Here is a 16588-nt window from a genome sequence, read left to right as displayed (position 1 = left end):
GGAAAGAGTAAATGTGACATTGTAATCCAAAATAAGATTTATATGCTGTACTTTGAGAAGATAATTCTACCCTTTTCAATATCATTCTCTCAACCTTGTGGAAAAAAGAAAAAAACCTGAGACAATTACTCTTGATTTCTACAGGATTTTATATAGTTTCAGACTGGTGAAAATGAGCTCCCTTATGGTTTATTCGTTGCCATGTGATATATGAATAATGATATTTTAAATATTTCTAGTGACAATGACTACTTGCCTAGTATGCTTCAGAGCTCTAGCACTAGTTAGAACTAGTTTGGCAATATCTATTTATTAATCAGTGCTACTTTAGTGCTCTAAAAGACAATGAATAAACGGTGCAACCAAAATTATAAGCTAGGATTCCTAGCTTCCAGTCATAAATTCCAACCAAAACCTCATTCTTCTTTTTAAGGTATTGCTATAGGAAACTAGTCTTATTTCAAAGGCAAGACTCTAGGGATTATCTAAACCAGAAGGGATGATTTTTTTTTTTCTTTTCTGAGCTGTGGCTTTGCCATCTGTTATATTTCCCTTATTGCACAAAACTGGTTTCTATGACCAAGAAACTAAAGTTCTGGCAAAGAAATAGGATATCTTAGGAAGATCTTATATTTTAGAGAGCAATCTCAATATTGATATACCTGCATTTTTACTTATATTCAGGTGAATTAGTTTTTCCAAGAAGTTTAAAATAAAGCATTTGAACAGTTAAAAACCACATTGTATTTAGTTTTAACTCATCAGTGATGATCACCAGAAATATTTTTACTAGTTTATGCTACAGAGGATAGGTTATGTGAAACACCATTCTATTTTTCTATTAATTCTATGTAACATAATTTTTAAAGAGAATTGGTTGCTTATGTATTTGATCTGAATAGTACACCGCATCCAGGAAAAACTGCCTCCGAGATAAGTAAATTTTCTACTACTCCACCCCATTTATTCTGAGAACAGAAACTGGTTCCCAACACCTATGCCAGATTGACTTCTGGGTGAAAGATATATGAGATATATATGTTTGTTATATGTGTGTTGGGGGAAGGGGTGATGAAGGGTTTGAGGAGTGGTTTTGGGAGTGTGACTTGAATATGCTACTGAGAAAAGGGGAAGAGAATGAAAATAAACAATTATTATTTAATTTTTCTGCACTAAATCTTAGAAACTTATCTTAGAAAAGAAAACAGTAATATTTATGGTGCTGGGAAAGAAATGTAATCTTCACTTGAAAGACCAAATGCTGTCCAGGAGGGGATGTAGCTGCTGTAAATGAGGACATTAGTTATGAGAAGACATTAAAGGAAGCTGTAAGTGAAGGACTGGGAGGTCAGCGCAGTGAAAAAGGAAGTGGAACACTTGGAAGTATAACATGCCATAAAATGAGGGCAAGCCCCCCTGTTGTTGCTGGTGAAAGGGAGTCCTTTAGATCAAAGCTCATTGAGGACACTAGTACACTGCCCAAGTTTTTGATGCTCTGTGTCATCTGCTTACATTTTTTTCAAATATATTCTTTTCATTCTTTATTGCATCTACAAAAGATAGAATGCAGCCTAACATTTAGTTGGTAGTCAGTACATATGTGCTAAGTGGATGAATAAATGAGTGAATGAAAAAAATGACATGAGAACGACTGAAACTTTTAAGCCTAGCGTATCTTCAAGAACTTCATGTGAGAGCAAGATGAATAAAATATAACTCTCTCCAACATCATAATAATAGTCACATATGTTTAATACATAATCTATGCCAGACACTATAATGGATACAGCAATATAGTGTTCATAGTATTTATAATCCCCACAGGCATTCATGGAAGTATATATTGTCAGTTTCTTTTGAGGAGCTCTTCTTTTTACAGATAAAGTAAGAGCCCTTGAACCAAGAGCATCCAGGAAAGCAGGGTTCCATGTCTTTGAGCCTGCTGTGAGGCCTTTGCAAACTTATATTAGCGATCACCTCTAAGCTTAATGTTACTTTGATCATATTACTGCTTTGTATTAATTGAGGAACCAGAGTACATATCCCTTTTCCATAATGACCATCACACTTTTCAGGACTGCTATATTTTCAATATGTGATTATGTATTCAATGCTAATTCATAGATTCAGTGAAACTTTTTTTTAAAAACATGGTAACTCTTTTGCATTAAGTTACTTTTCCTGAGAAGCATAGCTAAGGATATATAGATCCATATCAATCAGTAAACATGTAAATTTACCTAAAGATATATGGGACGAGACTTTTTTTTTTTTTTTACAAATATAACAAGTAGAAACTTAAACCAATTTTTAATTCACTGATCTGGTGGCCCCATGTATGGCAGGTATCTAAATTATCTTTTCTTGTTTATATTCCAACAGACTTATTGGTCAGGTGAGTATGTCACAAAGTGTAGACTAAGAGCATGTAGAGTCTCTCCAAGGGTTTATTCAGAGTGTCAAGGTCAAGCTTATAGAGAAAGAGAATGGTCCATGGAATGAGGAAAACATGGTCAGTTTGTGGAAGAGTGGGAGGGGTTGTCTTTAAGAAGCTATAATATCATATAAAGTATATGATATAAATTTAAATATATCGATATTTGAAATTTTGGCATAATTAAACATAAATTATGGCAATTATATACTTTAGCAAACAGAACTTTTAAATTTACCTATAGTATCTTCCCTTTTCATTAACCATTGGGCAGTATATTTTCTTATTTGTTCATTTTTTAAAGTTAGCCCCAAATTCTAAACTATAGTACATTATAAAATATGTGGTAGAATTTGTGCTCTTTATTGGATCTTGTGGACCACGAATAGGCAATTGCAGGTAGAAACACTGGAAATCTGGAATTCCTAGTCATTCCCACTTGGAAAATAGTATAGGTAGTGCAGAATACAAGGCCAGGACTGCTTGCCTCAGAATTAGAACATCTCAGTATTCTAGAGCCTTTAATTTTAATGTTGGCAATAGGACCCACGTTACCTCATTTTTCAGTTTGTCTTTGCCTTATGTTCTGCTGCCCTCCTTGTGATATTTTATATCTTATGTCCCTCTGTATCTATAAAATGGGTCTACTTAATGTACTTAATATAGTTTGTTGTGATGATTAAACTATATATATAAAGCATTTGTAACATATCTGGCACATCGTTAAAGTTATATAAGTGTTATATAGGTGTAAGCACTGTTATTGTTCTCTCTCTCTCTCTCTCTCTCTCTCTCTCTCTCTCTCTCTCATAGTTATCACTAGAAATGATGTTCCATACTTCTTATTTCCTTTACCAGTTGTATCTTTTTTTTTTTTTTTACAGTATTTGAAAGCAGGAGATCTATCCTACATCTCTCCAGTGTTTGTTAAAAAGACAATGTGCCAGGCTGGAGTGGCTCGGTTGGTTGAACATTGTCCCATGCACCAAAAAATTGCCAGTTCTGTTCCCAGTTAGGGCATATATCTAGGACGTGGGTTCAGTCCCTGGTTGGGCAAGTACAGAAGACAACTGATCAATGTTTCTCTCAGACGGATGTTTCTGACCTCTCTCTCTCTCTCTCTCTCTCTCTCTCTCTCTCTCTCTCTCCGCATCTACTCTGCTGAGCATTAAAAATAAACAAATGAAAAATAAATAGAGAATGCAATATATATATAAATCCTAAGCATTATTCTTGGTCCTAAAAGGAAATAATGTATCCCAATATAAGCTGTATTAACAGTGAAGTTTTTCTTTATAGTGTTAGAACTGACAACAGATGAGTAATGGAAACAAAAATTTGACATATCGGAAACTTTAATGCAGCGGTTCTCAACCTGTGGGTTGCGACCCCTTTGGCGGTCGATCGACCCTTTCACAGGGGCCGCCGAAGACCATCCTGCAGATCAGATATATACATTACGATTCATAACAGTAGCAACATTACAGTTATGAAGTAGCAACGAAAATAATTTTATGGTTGGGTCACAACATGAGGAACTGTATTTAAAGGGCCAGAAGGTTGAGAACCACTGGTTTAATGTAAAGCATAGAATAAACTAATTTCTTTTTAAATTAAATTTGTAAAAAAAATTATGAATGAGTCAGCATTATCACTGCTGACTTTTAAGCCTAGCATATCTTCCACCAAAGAAAGGCATGAATGACTGATTCTACGCTACTGTTGATGACATTATTATTTTTTCTTTTTCTTGTATTAACTCAGTCTTTATTTTTGTTTTAATCAGACAATAAATATTTTACATGTTCACTAGTCTGTCTTTCTGCCAAAATAAGCTTACAAATATCTTCTCATCTCTTCACATAGATGGAATACTTTAGAAAATTCAATGTAATGATTTCAGAATGTGTTAGGAGAGAATGTAAATATTTGAGGAAAATAAATACTAACCTCAAGCAAACTACTTGGGGGGTCTACAACAACGTGGATAACTCTTTGCCCTGTTCTTTTTAATGTTCCTGACTACTTATGCATTTTTCTTCTGGCTAAAGATGACAGTAGAAAAGCCAAAATTCTATAAGAACAATTACTCCTGTGGTGTGTTTTCTTTTTCTGGCTCCTGTAACAGCAATAAATTCAGGGATACCAGATATATAAAGATAATGCATTTTCATTAAATTTTTAACCCAATTGTGGATCCATGTGGTTCAGATAAAATGCATTCATGTACAAAGATCTGAGATGCTCACTGTAACCAAATCAAACTCTAATGCCCTGGAGCACTATTCATTCTGAGAATGAGCCACATTCATACCTACTGAGAAAATAAAATCCAGTTTTTAATTTGCAGTGGGGAGGGTTACAGGGGTGGGCAAACTTTTTGACTCGAGGGCCGCAATGGGTTCTTACACTGGACCGGGGGGACCAGAACAAAAGCATGGATGGAGTGTTTGTGTGAACTAATATAAATTCAAAGTAAACATCATTACATAAAAGGGTACGGTCTTTTTTTTCAATAGTTTTATTCATTTCAAACGGGCCGGATCCGGCCCGCGGGCCGTAGTTTGCCCACGGCTGGGCTAGGAGCTCTCTTTTTGACTGCTGAAGACTGACTGACTAGAGCCAGGACATACTCAGTCTTCTCAAACTTTGCTTCACTCTGTAGTGGGAACTTAAGAGACCAAGCCACTGTCTCTGGTAAGTTGACCTACATCACAGTTAGTATTTCAATGTTGACGAGCTTATTCCCAGGGTGTTACACACGCTGAAGTTGTCCAAGCTCCTCTCTTAAATTTCTGAACCAGGTTTCTTGTGTGGCCTCTATTTTGAGGTTTATGCCAGCCATCATCCTACTTGCCCATTTCCCTAGCAACCTAAGGTTCTACTGAGGTCCAAACCCAACAGCACTCAGTTCTAAGCCCAAAGTACACCACTTCATAGTTCAAAATTTCTTACTTAAGTATTGCTTTGGAGTCTTCAAACTTTTAACTATGGCTTAGAAAGTTAAGGAACGACCTCAGGAATGAGGGCTGAAAAACAGTGAAGCTGACTTTATAATGACATCTGATCATATTCATTTGATTCTAAATCCATGCACATATTCTTTGAGCTACTGCGTTTGCTTTAGCTGTGTCTCTCTTTCCTTGAATACAAGAAGACAGGCCTCTGAACCCAATCCCAGAATGGAGCTATGCAACCCATGGGATGGCTGCTTAGACATTGTCTAACGCTAATCTCCAAGCATTATTTAACATGACTCTACTGCAACTATGCACTGTTCTTTGGGCCTTGAGGGCCATACTATTCTGTTAACTGATAATTGTGCCTGCCTATTTGTAAACCATTCTTCACAGGGCTCTGTCTGACTAATCAGTTCAGCCTGGTAGAGTCAACTGGAAATAGGTCTTATCCCTGCCACCTCCCCACGCACCTCCTAGTCCCAAACTCTGACTATTCTGCAGCCCGTAAGGAAGCAATCTTGCTTAGGTGAAGCCCACGGTATGTTTAATGCTCAGGAGATGTAATTGATATATAGGCTGTATATACTAAGTAGTAAAAGATACATTGCTATACAATTAGTAGGATCATGGCAGGAATGAGTTTTCTTGAATGTTAGACTAAGGATTTAAACATAATTTAGTTAGAAATGAGGGTTCACTGACCATTTTTGGATTGGCCAAAGTGGCGTTCTAGAAAACTTTTTCAGGTAGTATGACAGTAGCAGGAAAAGCAAGAGACCATTTCAGCATTTCAGAGTATAGGTGAAAATGTACATGAGAAAATGACTGAAAAATCAAGCAGCTTTGGTGTGACTCTGCAACTATGAGATATGAAATCATTATTTTTTTGGCAAATTTGGGACTTTACATTTTTGAGTTAAGAAGAATGAAAGAAAAAACGAATGACTTATGAATCATCTAGTAAGAAAGAGGTACTACCTGAAATTGTAATGAAATGGGAGGCCAAGTACAACTCTGAAAAATTAAAAATATGATTGAAAAGAAACCTTAAGTGCCAACTGGCACACAAATGGAAGGAAATTGCATTAGCTTGTGAGTGAGAAAATAAGAATGTTGAATGACCTAAAGTTTGGTCACCATGGGACTTATAAGAACATTTCAGGAATGTGATAAATATTATGTTTATTGAGAATAAGAGCTTATTGAGGATATTTATAGCCTTAAATATAAGTATAACATAATTAAATATAGTTACATACAGAAATAACAAATATTTTAAGTAAAATATAGTTAAATTTATGAAAGTTATTTCATATTCCCTAATTTAATTTTCAATATATCAGGTAAAAATGCCTGTCAAATAAATCCCATAGTTTTAGCAAAGGCATAATGGAAACTTTTAAAATAGTTATACATTATTAAGCATATTATTTAAAAGTTTTTCAAGACTCCCTTATCTATATTCAACTCCTCTACATGTGGGCACAACCACCCATAAATGTATGATTATCAAGTTCTCAATGATAGGAATCACTACTTTTTCTAAAATTCCCAGAACACTGAGTATATTTGTCAGTAAATAGTAATAAAATAAGCAATTATAAGTATTAGATGTTAACATCTAATATTTTAATTTAATATTTATATATTAGACATATGCTGAGAGAGCAAATTCTGCTTTCTTTTTTTAGTCCCAACCTGGGATCAGGCTAATTAAGAGGTTTGCCCTTCCACCTTGGCTTGGTGGGATACATGGTCTTCAGTATCGGAGTGAAGGTCCAATGGGCTCAGGGAGAGAGAAAAGCACAATGGAATTGAGTGCCTGCTTCCATAAAGTCTGGAGCAAACCTGTCTCTCTTTCCTGGTATTTTGCCTCTTTCTTTAGGTTTAGTTGACTTTGGTTTGTGTACCTTTCACTCAAAGGGTGTCCTTGACTTTCTCAGCTAGACAGGCTCTCACCACCAGAGTTATGAACAATTTACAAAGCTCTATTACTCTACCCTCTCTTTCCTCTCTAGATAGGATGTCGGAATGGAAGCAAGGGGTTATTATTATAGGCTTAACCTAAATGTGTTCTGACTTACTTTAAAGAAAATCATTTGCAAAGTTTGCTTCTTTAACAAATATCAAATTACTTGAAATTCACCTACAACTAATCATGACCCATCAGTGTATCCACACTGCTCTTGAGAACTGCAACTCCAGTTTAAGGAAAATGAGTGGTTTTAATTTGCTACTCACCCATAAGGGTAATCAATGAACAACCTCACAGTGGCTCCTCTTGCTAACAAAATGGACCTTTAGTGTACAGTTAGTAAGTAAAATGTTCTTCTTACTCCTATTGTTCCTCCCTCTCTGTCTCCCCGCCTCCCTCCCTTCTTCCCTCCATCCCTCCCTCTCTAATTTTTTGGAAATTCCTTCTCCTTTCTTCTGGCATTCAGGATCAGCAAATAGCCTGAAATTGTCAACTGGTAAATATGCATACATTTAGCAATCCTTATCCTACATAACAGGAATACTCTATTCCTAATATATCTCATTCAGCTTAATTGTTGGAGTTAAAATACTAATTATTTGATACATCAATTTTAAAATATATTTTTAAGGACAACCTAAGAAGTGAAACATAGCTCTGAAGTAATTTATCCTTGGAAACAATACCCATGTCATTAGTTTAGATGAACCCTGATCAAAACTGGGCCAGAGAGAGGCATAGGGACTGACGGAGATGGGAATTATGTGAGGGTGGCTTTTGAGCTTCATGGAGATTTCTGAGTTTCCAGGGACCTAGGAGATAATATAGTCAAATGCTCCAATTTTAAGGATAATTAATTTAAATCAAGAGAGGTTAAGGGATTTCCATAAAATAAAACAACTAATTGATGGCGGAGTACAGATCAAAATCGGGGTCACCTATCTCACAAGTCAAAGATCTTGCTTCTCTAAAACGTCTCTTAGTCTAAACCAGCGGTTCTCAACCTGTGGGTCGCGACCCCTTTGGCGGTCGAACGACCCTTTCACAGGGGTTGCCTAAGACCATCCTGCATATCAGATATTTACATTATGATTCATAACAGTAGCAACATTACAGTTATGAAGTAGCAACGAAAATAATTTTATGGTTGGGTCACAACATGAGGAACTGTATTTAAAGGGCCAGAAGGTTGAGAACCACTGGTCTAAATTAATATTAAGGAGGTATTAAATTGTTATTATTAATGTTATTGAAGTTTGCCCAAGTCTATCCATGCAGGATTTTACTTTCTTCTAAAAAAAAGTTGGTTGTTATTTTATTGCTTTTACCTCTAGCAGAAATTCTTTTTGGCTAAATTTTTTTCTTTAGCGTCTTTGGAAAGATGAATGCTTTTCTTTATCAACTTGCATAGGATATAAACAGATTATAGTAATCATATCATAGTTAAAAGTAAGTTTTTCAAAGAAGCATAATTTAACTTTAGAGATAAAGCATTTTCTTTAGAACAAATTTACATGGTTTAAAAACAAGAACATTTTTCTCCCTTACAAAACTTGTCGAGCAAGTATGGTTTAAAGCCGGGCTATTTAGATGGAGAACGTGATTTGGTATACCCTGAGGTAAGATCGGTTTTCAAAGGATTAAGCTTGGAAATCTTCTCAAATGGTTTACCTGCTTGTCTGACCGGTCACGAGCGTCCAGATGGCACTCTTATTTTACTCTTCAGCTTGGGTGGGCTTAGTTCTGTAAACCACAGAGAAGAATTTTCATAACTTATTTTCCTTTAAAAATTTGCTCTTGGCAAGATGGGAAATGAAGATCGAAACACCTGTGTGCCAAATAGAAAGCTCTGGGTGCCCTGCAGAACCTCTGCAGCATGTACCACAATCAGAGCTTTATTTGACCTGCTGTGCAAGAGGATACAAGTGAAGGCAATGAACCGAGGGAAGGTGAAAATTTTGAGAAATAAACCTTATTCCCTGAGTTACTCCCAGCACTACTGGAATAGCTCTAACTGGACTTTGGATCTAGTTTGCTGTTGATTGGACTTGGGTAATACTTTTTCTTTGTTTCTAACCTTATACACAGGCATTCTGTATTGATTGGCTTGCTGCTCTGTTTGCCAAATCTCAGGGATACATGAAGGATCATGTTATTTTTTAAGAGGTTAAAAAAACGGTTGAAAAGATTAAATCTTAAAAATCTATTAAAAAAAGAAATTTAAAAAGGGAAATGAGCAAATCACAGTTTATAGAGAGAGGTTGTGTTTCATGAGTTCTAGCAACAGGGAAATTTCTATAAAATGGAACTTTCAGGTAGATTGCTTCTCTAATCCCTGGCCCCAGACTGCCTGGTCCACCTGGGGACTAGGCTGATATTTCTCAGGTAAGTAGATCCAATTTCTCTGCTTCTCCTAGTCATTCACAGTCACTCACACTTATATTTCTATTGGTAAAATTTAAGGATCACTAATTTTTATAAGGAATAAATAAGAACTATATGCTGTAGACAGCAGATCTTTCTTCCTAATCTCATTCTGATTTCTTCTCTCCACTTTCTTTTTCTTTCTCTGTTTATTTTTTAGTTACTTCCTCTGAAGTGTATGGTTTCAGAGACACAAATAAATACACATTAATTTAAAGCTATGGAGGAAACAGATCCACAAAATGAAAGTGGTTCATCAGTTTTCACTCTAGTCAGAACTGCCTCTCAAATCAGAATCAGAACGTCTGGAAAACCACTTTCATTATATTTTGCATAGAAACATAAATGTGAATAAGGGAAAAATTAGCTAGGTCATTGGCCTTACAGAGACATTTTATCTAGTTTCTGAGTGCTATGATAAACTTATTGTGTCAAATATTTAGGTAATTCTGATATGCGAGCAGATACTAACAAACACAATCATAAACAAATATGCACAAGCCAATCATTGACTGTCCTTTATTTTACAGCCCCACCCCTCACCTTTCATTTTAACCATGAAAGACCAGGAGGGTCTGGTCGAGTGAACCCCAATCTGTCAACACTCTTCACAGGTCCTGTCCCACTGAAATCCATTCAGATAGTGATCCTCAGAAATTCAGAAAAACACTACCAGAAATGCAAATGCACAACTTTAATAACATGCTTCTAATGATTCAACCTTTGTCCTTGATGTGAGATAATATGTTGTAATTTATAACACTCCACTCAGTTTCCAAATGCAATTAAATTACTTAGTCTGCTCACTTGTCATTGCATTTCTCAGCAATTAATAAGCTTTTTTATAGCAAGCATCATGTCTGTCCTATTGCAGACATAACCAGAGTGAACAGCACCCTGCCTGGCTGGCACAGATTGCATATTTGTTGGATGAATGAATGAAATAACTGAATCAAAATATTCTATTAACTTGATAAAACTAATACTATAGCTTGTATTACAATTAAGCACAGAAAAATATGGTAAAACAAAGAAAATTTAGAATCTGTGGAAAGAAAGCAAGATTATATATTCTGAGGTAATTTCACATGCACCTGTTGCAGATTTTATAGAAATTGGAATCTACTCTTTTTGGTGACAAAGACATAATACTTCCAGATGCTTCTTCACTACTGGCTTTGAACTCAATTATTTTAACTTGTTTATTATAATAGAATGGGCCATTTATATCTATTTTGTAAGTAATTAATACTTACAAAAGTATTAGATTCAGCTGAGAAATGACAAAATAAAGTAAATATATTTGTAATTCAGTTGGCTAAAGGAACTCTATGCTGAAGAACTTGGCAACAAAATATGATAATATTGGTAACAATGTCTTGGGATATTTTTAAATATTATTTCTTTCATCAATACAATTGGCTGTACTTTATTTTTCAAGCTGTATCATTTATATTGATTGTGAATGAGACAAGATTACAAAGTCTAGTGCTGAAAGGTATTTTCCCACACTTCCACCAAGTTAGCCACGGTATAGGCAGGTCAGGTTACAGCATTATCTCTGAGCATCTGGAAAACGTATACTATTTTGTCCCTCGGTACCTACAAGAAATTCTTTAGGGACTTTTTTGTTTTTCTAGCTCAGCTTTTTTTTTCCACCTTAAGAAATAAATAATCACCATGAGCTGAAATATAAATGCAATTAATTTCCAACAGTATATTATATCATCCAAATAGCAACAATGATGATTTTCTCCATTGGACTTGTGAGGGCATGCCTATCTCAGTTCAAAAATACCTAGCCCCTTTGGAATCTCAGGTTTCATATCTGAGAATATATCAATATTGTCTGTCAGGCTTCTTTTTAACCAGGTCTTTTGCTGACACATTAATGTAGGAGAGAAAATAAGGCAGAGGAAGGTTCAAATAACTGACCAATGAATGGAAAACCAAAATCTCTTTAAGTGCTTTTCCCATGCTATCTTTGATTTTCTTTCAATTTGGTTATTTATAGCATAGACAACAGCATGATAGGAACAGTAATACACAGCAACATTCCTCCAGCCAGCTATGCCCGAAGTGTTTTCTATAGGACACTAGTATCCTGGAATATTAATAGATGTCACTCACAGTAAAGTTTCTGAAATTGAGAACACTTAAGTAACAGTAGAATAAACAAAGGTAAGCAACTAATTTAGGTACAACAAAGAACTCTAAAGCCATTAATTGTGTGGCTGTGCAATGTGAATTTTAGGACAGGAAAAGAGTCTGAAAGTTTTCCTACTTTTACTTGACTATGGCACCTTGGAAAAAAACTATAGTGTTCCAAGGAACACACTTTGAGAAAAGTTTCTTTACATCTCACCATCATTATGTGAAAAATAACAAATTCTGTAATCGACAGTTCTGAGGATGCAACTTCATGATTGGACATTCTCTAAGTAGCATGTATATAAACACCTGCAATTTAAATTATTGGTGGTGTTCCCTGCCAAATGTGTGCTATATTTAGCTAGGCTTTGTGTAGTACTGCCCTTTACCCCTCCACTATGGAGAGACATGTTTCATAGATAACCTTACCTTTCTTTGATTGCCACAATTCAGGGGTATTTCATTGCTGGTTCAGTTCTCCCCTTCCCAACTGTCTTGTCTATTTTATTTATGGACCACTCGAATTTCATAACTCATTCTCCAACATGTATTAATCCTAGTCTCTTCAGATCAATTTTTTTTTTAAATGGTATAGCCCTGGCTGGTGTTGCTCAGTGGGTTGGAACATCATCCCTCACACCAGAAGGTTGCGATTTCCATACCCTGAAGGCAGATCAATGTTTCTTTCACATCGGCGTTTCTCTCTCTCTCTCTCTCTCTCTCTCTCTCTCTCTCTCTCTCTCTCCCTCCCCCTTCCTCTATCTTTAATATCGATAGAAATATATCCTCGGGTGAGGATTTAAAAAAGTATATGTACACGGAATCGAAAAGTACATCTATGTAAGTTTTATTTGCTTACTATGGCTTCTTCAAGCTCCAAAATTTCTTGGAGATTATATAAGCACCCAATTATTTAGATTAAGGCTCATGTTGATCCGTTTACATTTTATCGTTTTCTTTTTCTGTTTAAACATAAAAATTCTCACTTCCAGGGTATCTTTATCATATCCCAAAAGAAGGGGTAGCGATCGACCCACCCCTCCGTTTGTAAGTTTGCCTTCAAGGCTTTGCTAGTAACTTCACTGACCGGGTTAAGTGGCTGCCTCCTGTTGACTCTGCCCTCCCCTTGGCCAGTAAACAGTCTGCCATGCAGGAAGGGCCTCTGAATTCCTGACAATTACTTCGCGCTCTTCCCACAATTAGGTAGTCGAGAGAGGAGAGAGACGGGGAAAACACACAGCTCTGCTCAGACTGTCACTCTGCATCAGCCTGAGCCGGAGCACATACTGCCGCCGGAGAGGGGCTGCCGGGAACAATTAAGCACGGGCCCGAGGACCTGGGCAACATTCCAGCTGCCCTCACCCGGTCTTCACCGGGGGCTTTCCCGCACAGCCAGGCGTAAATAAATAAGCCAAACAGATCCTCACCAGAGTACATGGTTGTCTATGTTTAAATTATGTACATGTTCTACTTACTGTGCTTATACGTGACATACTTTATAAAACATCCCAAAGACAAAGTATAAATGCATGTGATAAGCAGGGCGATATACATTGGTGCTAAATTCGCTGTGAACCATAGATATGTTCGTTGGTATTTCAAGTAGATATTTTGATGATTTTAAGATTTCCCCTCACTAGTTAGTAAATCTGACTACATCATCATTATTTTTTACCTATTATGGAGACTGAGGAACCTGTTCTGTTTAGTACAGTAACCACTAGCCACATGTTGCAACTAAGCATTTAAAATGTTGCTAATCTAAGTTTAGATTCAGAGGGAGTACAAAGCAGGGTGTACAATATTTAAGTAATAATTTTATTATTGATATGTTCAAATAATAATTTGGCCCTTATGTATAATTTTTAATGTAGAGTATGGATACATTAATTTGTTTTCATTTGACCACTACAGAATTTTAGAAAAAATATTTGTGTGGTTCCCATTGTATTTCCATTGGGCACTTCTACTCAGGTTCACAGAATAAGGTCTTGATTATGAAAGTGAGGCAGTGAAAACATTCACTATGTGCCTCAATTAATTGTTTCATATTTGCCTTTTTCCATTCTTCATTCCACGCTCTAAGTTTCAGATCTATGATGCTATTTGAAATGTACTCAACAACTATTCTTTCATTTACTTTTTAATTCAATATGTATTTATTGAGTATTGATATTGTACCAGGTAACACTAGTGGGTAATGGGGTCATGTGCCATTTTCCCAGGCTTAAAATGCCTAAAAAAGTGCAAAATAATTTTAATTCCTTCCTAGTGATCTAATATCCTAAGTGGAAGAGAAAGAGGGCCCAAAGAAAGGTGATTTAATGAAAACATAATTACAGAAAAGATATAAAATTTTAGAGAATATAGAAAATTTAGTCACTGAGGGCATATGGCAGAAGACTATCCCTAAGTATTGTAGATTGGGAGAGGAAATTAATGCAAACGTGTGTACAAAATATGTTCATGAGATTGTTATGATTAATATCACCTCTAAAATAAGCATTATGTTCCTTTTTAAAATCCAGATATTTGCATTATATCAGGAAATCAGATAATTTATCATAATGCCTACCTTTAAGGGCAATTTGAGCACCTGCATTCTCTTCTTAAGTAAGTACTATGTGTATCTGTCTTTGAGCGGGTGTCGCTCTAAAGTGCTGACACTGACTATTAGGAAAATCTAGAGGAAATCTACTAAGAAAAATGTTACCCTGGTTCTTCTGATGGTTAAAGCCTACTTTTCTCTTACCATACTCTGTATTACTAGTATATTTTCCCTTGTTGTGAGTATTATGTTTCAGGGAAAATCTGAAAAATAGTACTTGAAATACTGAAACAGACAAAGTAGCAGATACAGCCCTAAATCTATCCTGGTTGACAATATCACCACCTGAGATCTGTAGACTTAACCTATAAAATGTTGTGGTGCGGCAGACAAGGCTCCATAGATGATTAATCTCAGAAAAGTAAAATGCTTCAGTGCCCCATACTCATCAAAAATTAAAACAACCCTTGGCCCTCAAGCTGAGTGTCCTACTCTGGGAGGTATTGAGCAATTCACACAGAAAGCTGGATCCCCTTAAATCATTGTTTCCTATGAATGGAATGACTTTTTCAAAGTTATTAATAACAAAGGTCAAGAGGAAGGAGAATGTGTTTATTTTTTAATCTCACTCTCAAAACTCTTTTCCAATTTTCTAGATGATGTTTCTTTTTTGATTGATGGGTCTATTCAGTTTCTGGGAATAAAAGCCAAACAAACATTTCATACAGAGGTTTTCTTTAGGCACTCAAACTCAAGTCCTATTTAACACAGTGGGATCACCAAACATCCAGTAAAGCTTTTGCCAATGTTTGTGTTTTCTTACAATTAGATGAAAATCAAAGCCATGTGGACACCACAGGGCAAACAGCAGGTCTCAATGTGTGCTTGGTGGGGCACATTCCGCTTTTCTCATGTACTCTTTTATGGTTTGATAATGTAACCAAATTTTATTTTATTGTTCGTGTTTTGGTTATGATGGTCCTAAAATTTTTCCTACCATTTATATATGTTGTTATCTACAGTTCCCAGGTAGTTTCGAAGAAGATAATCAAATGTTCCCCTGTAGTGAGTCTATTTCCTTTACTGTTTAAGTACGGAAGACAATATAGCAGGTGCCTGAAAAACTGTGGGAAGACATTAAACAAAAAGTAAATCCATAGAACTCTGACTTAAAGCTCTACTAAAGGCTTTTCCAGGAAATGAAAGCAATACACCTATAACAAAGGTATCTAAAAACCAAATGTGCGTGCATACACATGCACACTTTCACACACACAATTGAATTCCTAAATATGTGCTTATGGCAAGAACAAGCAATAAACCAAATTCATTTAATAGGAAAGTTACATTTATGTCCAACTGAATATTAAGATATAAAGGCTGGTGATGCCAACAATTTTAAGTGGCTCATATAATTGCTAGCATAAAAATCTTTATTTTTATTTTATGAGAATTGTAGTAAATGTGTTGTTTGTTTGCCTTTAACTGTCAAGATGGTTCTCATACAAGAAACATTTTGGTAACAGACAACTTGTTAGGGGAAAAATAGCTATTTACATTAACAAAAGCATAGCTCTCAATAAATATGCATAAATTATGATGACTCTAATTCCATTGAATGTATTTGACATCCTAAACTTTGTTAAAAACAATTTAATCCACCTCTTCCCTCTACCTCAACCAAAAAACAAAACAAAATACAGAGCAGTGGGTTAGTTACTTTAAGGGAGAAGAAAAGGAAATAAATAATAGGTATCTCCACATAGCAGTGGTAGTTTTGGTTTAACATTCATCCAAATCAAACTCTCTTTTATTCACATTTTGAAGTCTCATTAAATGCAATGTCATACAGTGAAGGAATGTAGGGTAGTGAGGAAAGCAGATAAAGGAAAGATTGGACTTAGAATTTAATTTTGATATATAATACCTTTCATTTAAAAAATATCATTAATCCAATGAAAAAATGGGTGAAGGACTTAAATAGACACTTTTTGAAAGAGGACATCAGAAGGCCAAAAGACACATGAAAACCTGCTCAAAGTCACTAATCATCTGAGAGATGCAAATCAAAACAACAGAATGGCAATCATCAACAA

This window comes from Myotis davidii, unplaced genomic scaffold (assembly GCF_000327345.1).
Source record: "Myotis davidii unplaced genomic scaffold, ASM32734v1 scaffold49, whole genome shotgun sequence".
NCBI lineage: Eukaryota > Metazoa > Chordata > Mammalia > Chiroptera > Vespertilionidae > Myotis > Myotis davidii.
Note: the sequence above shows the minus strand (reverse complement) of the source record.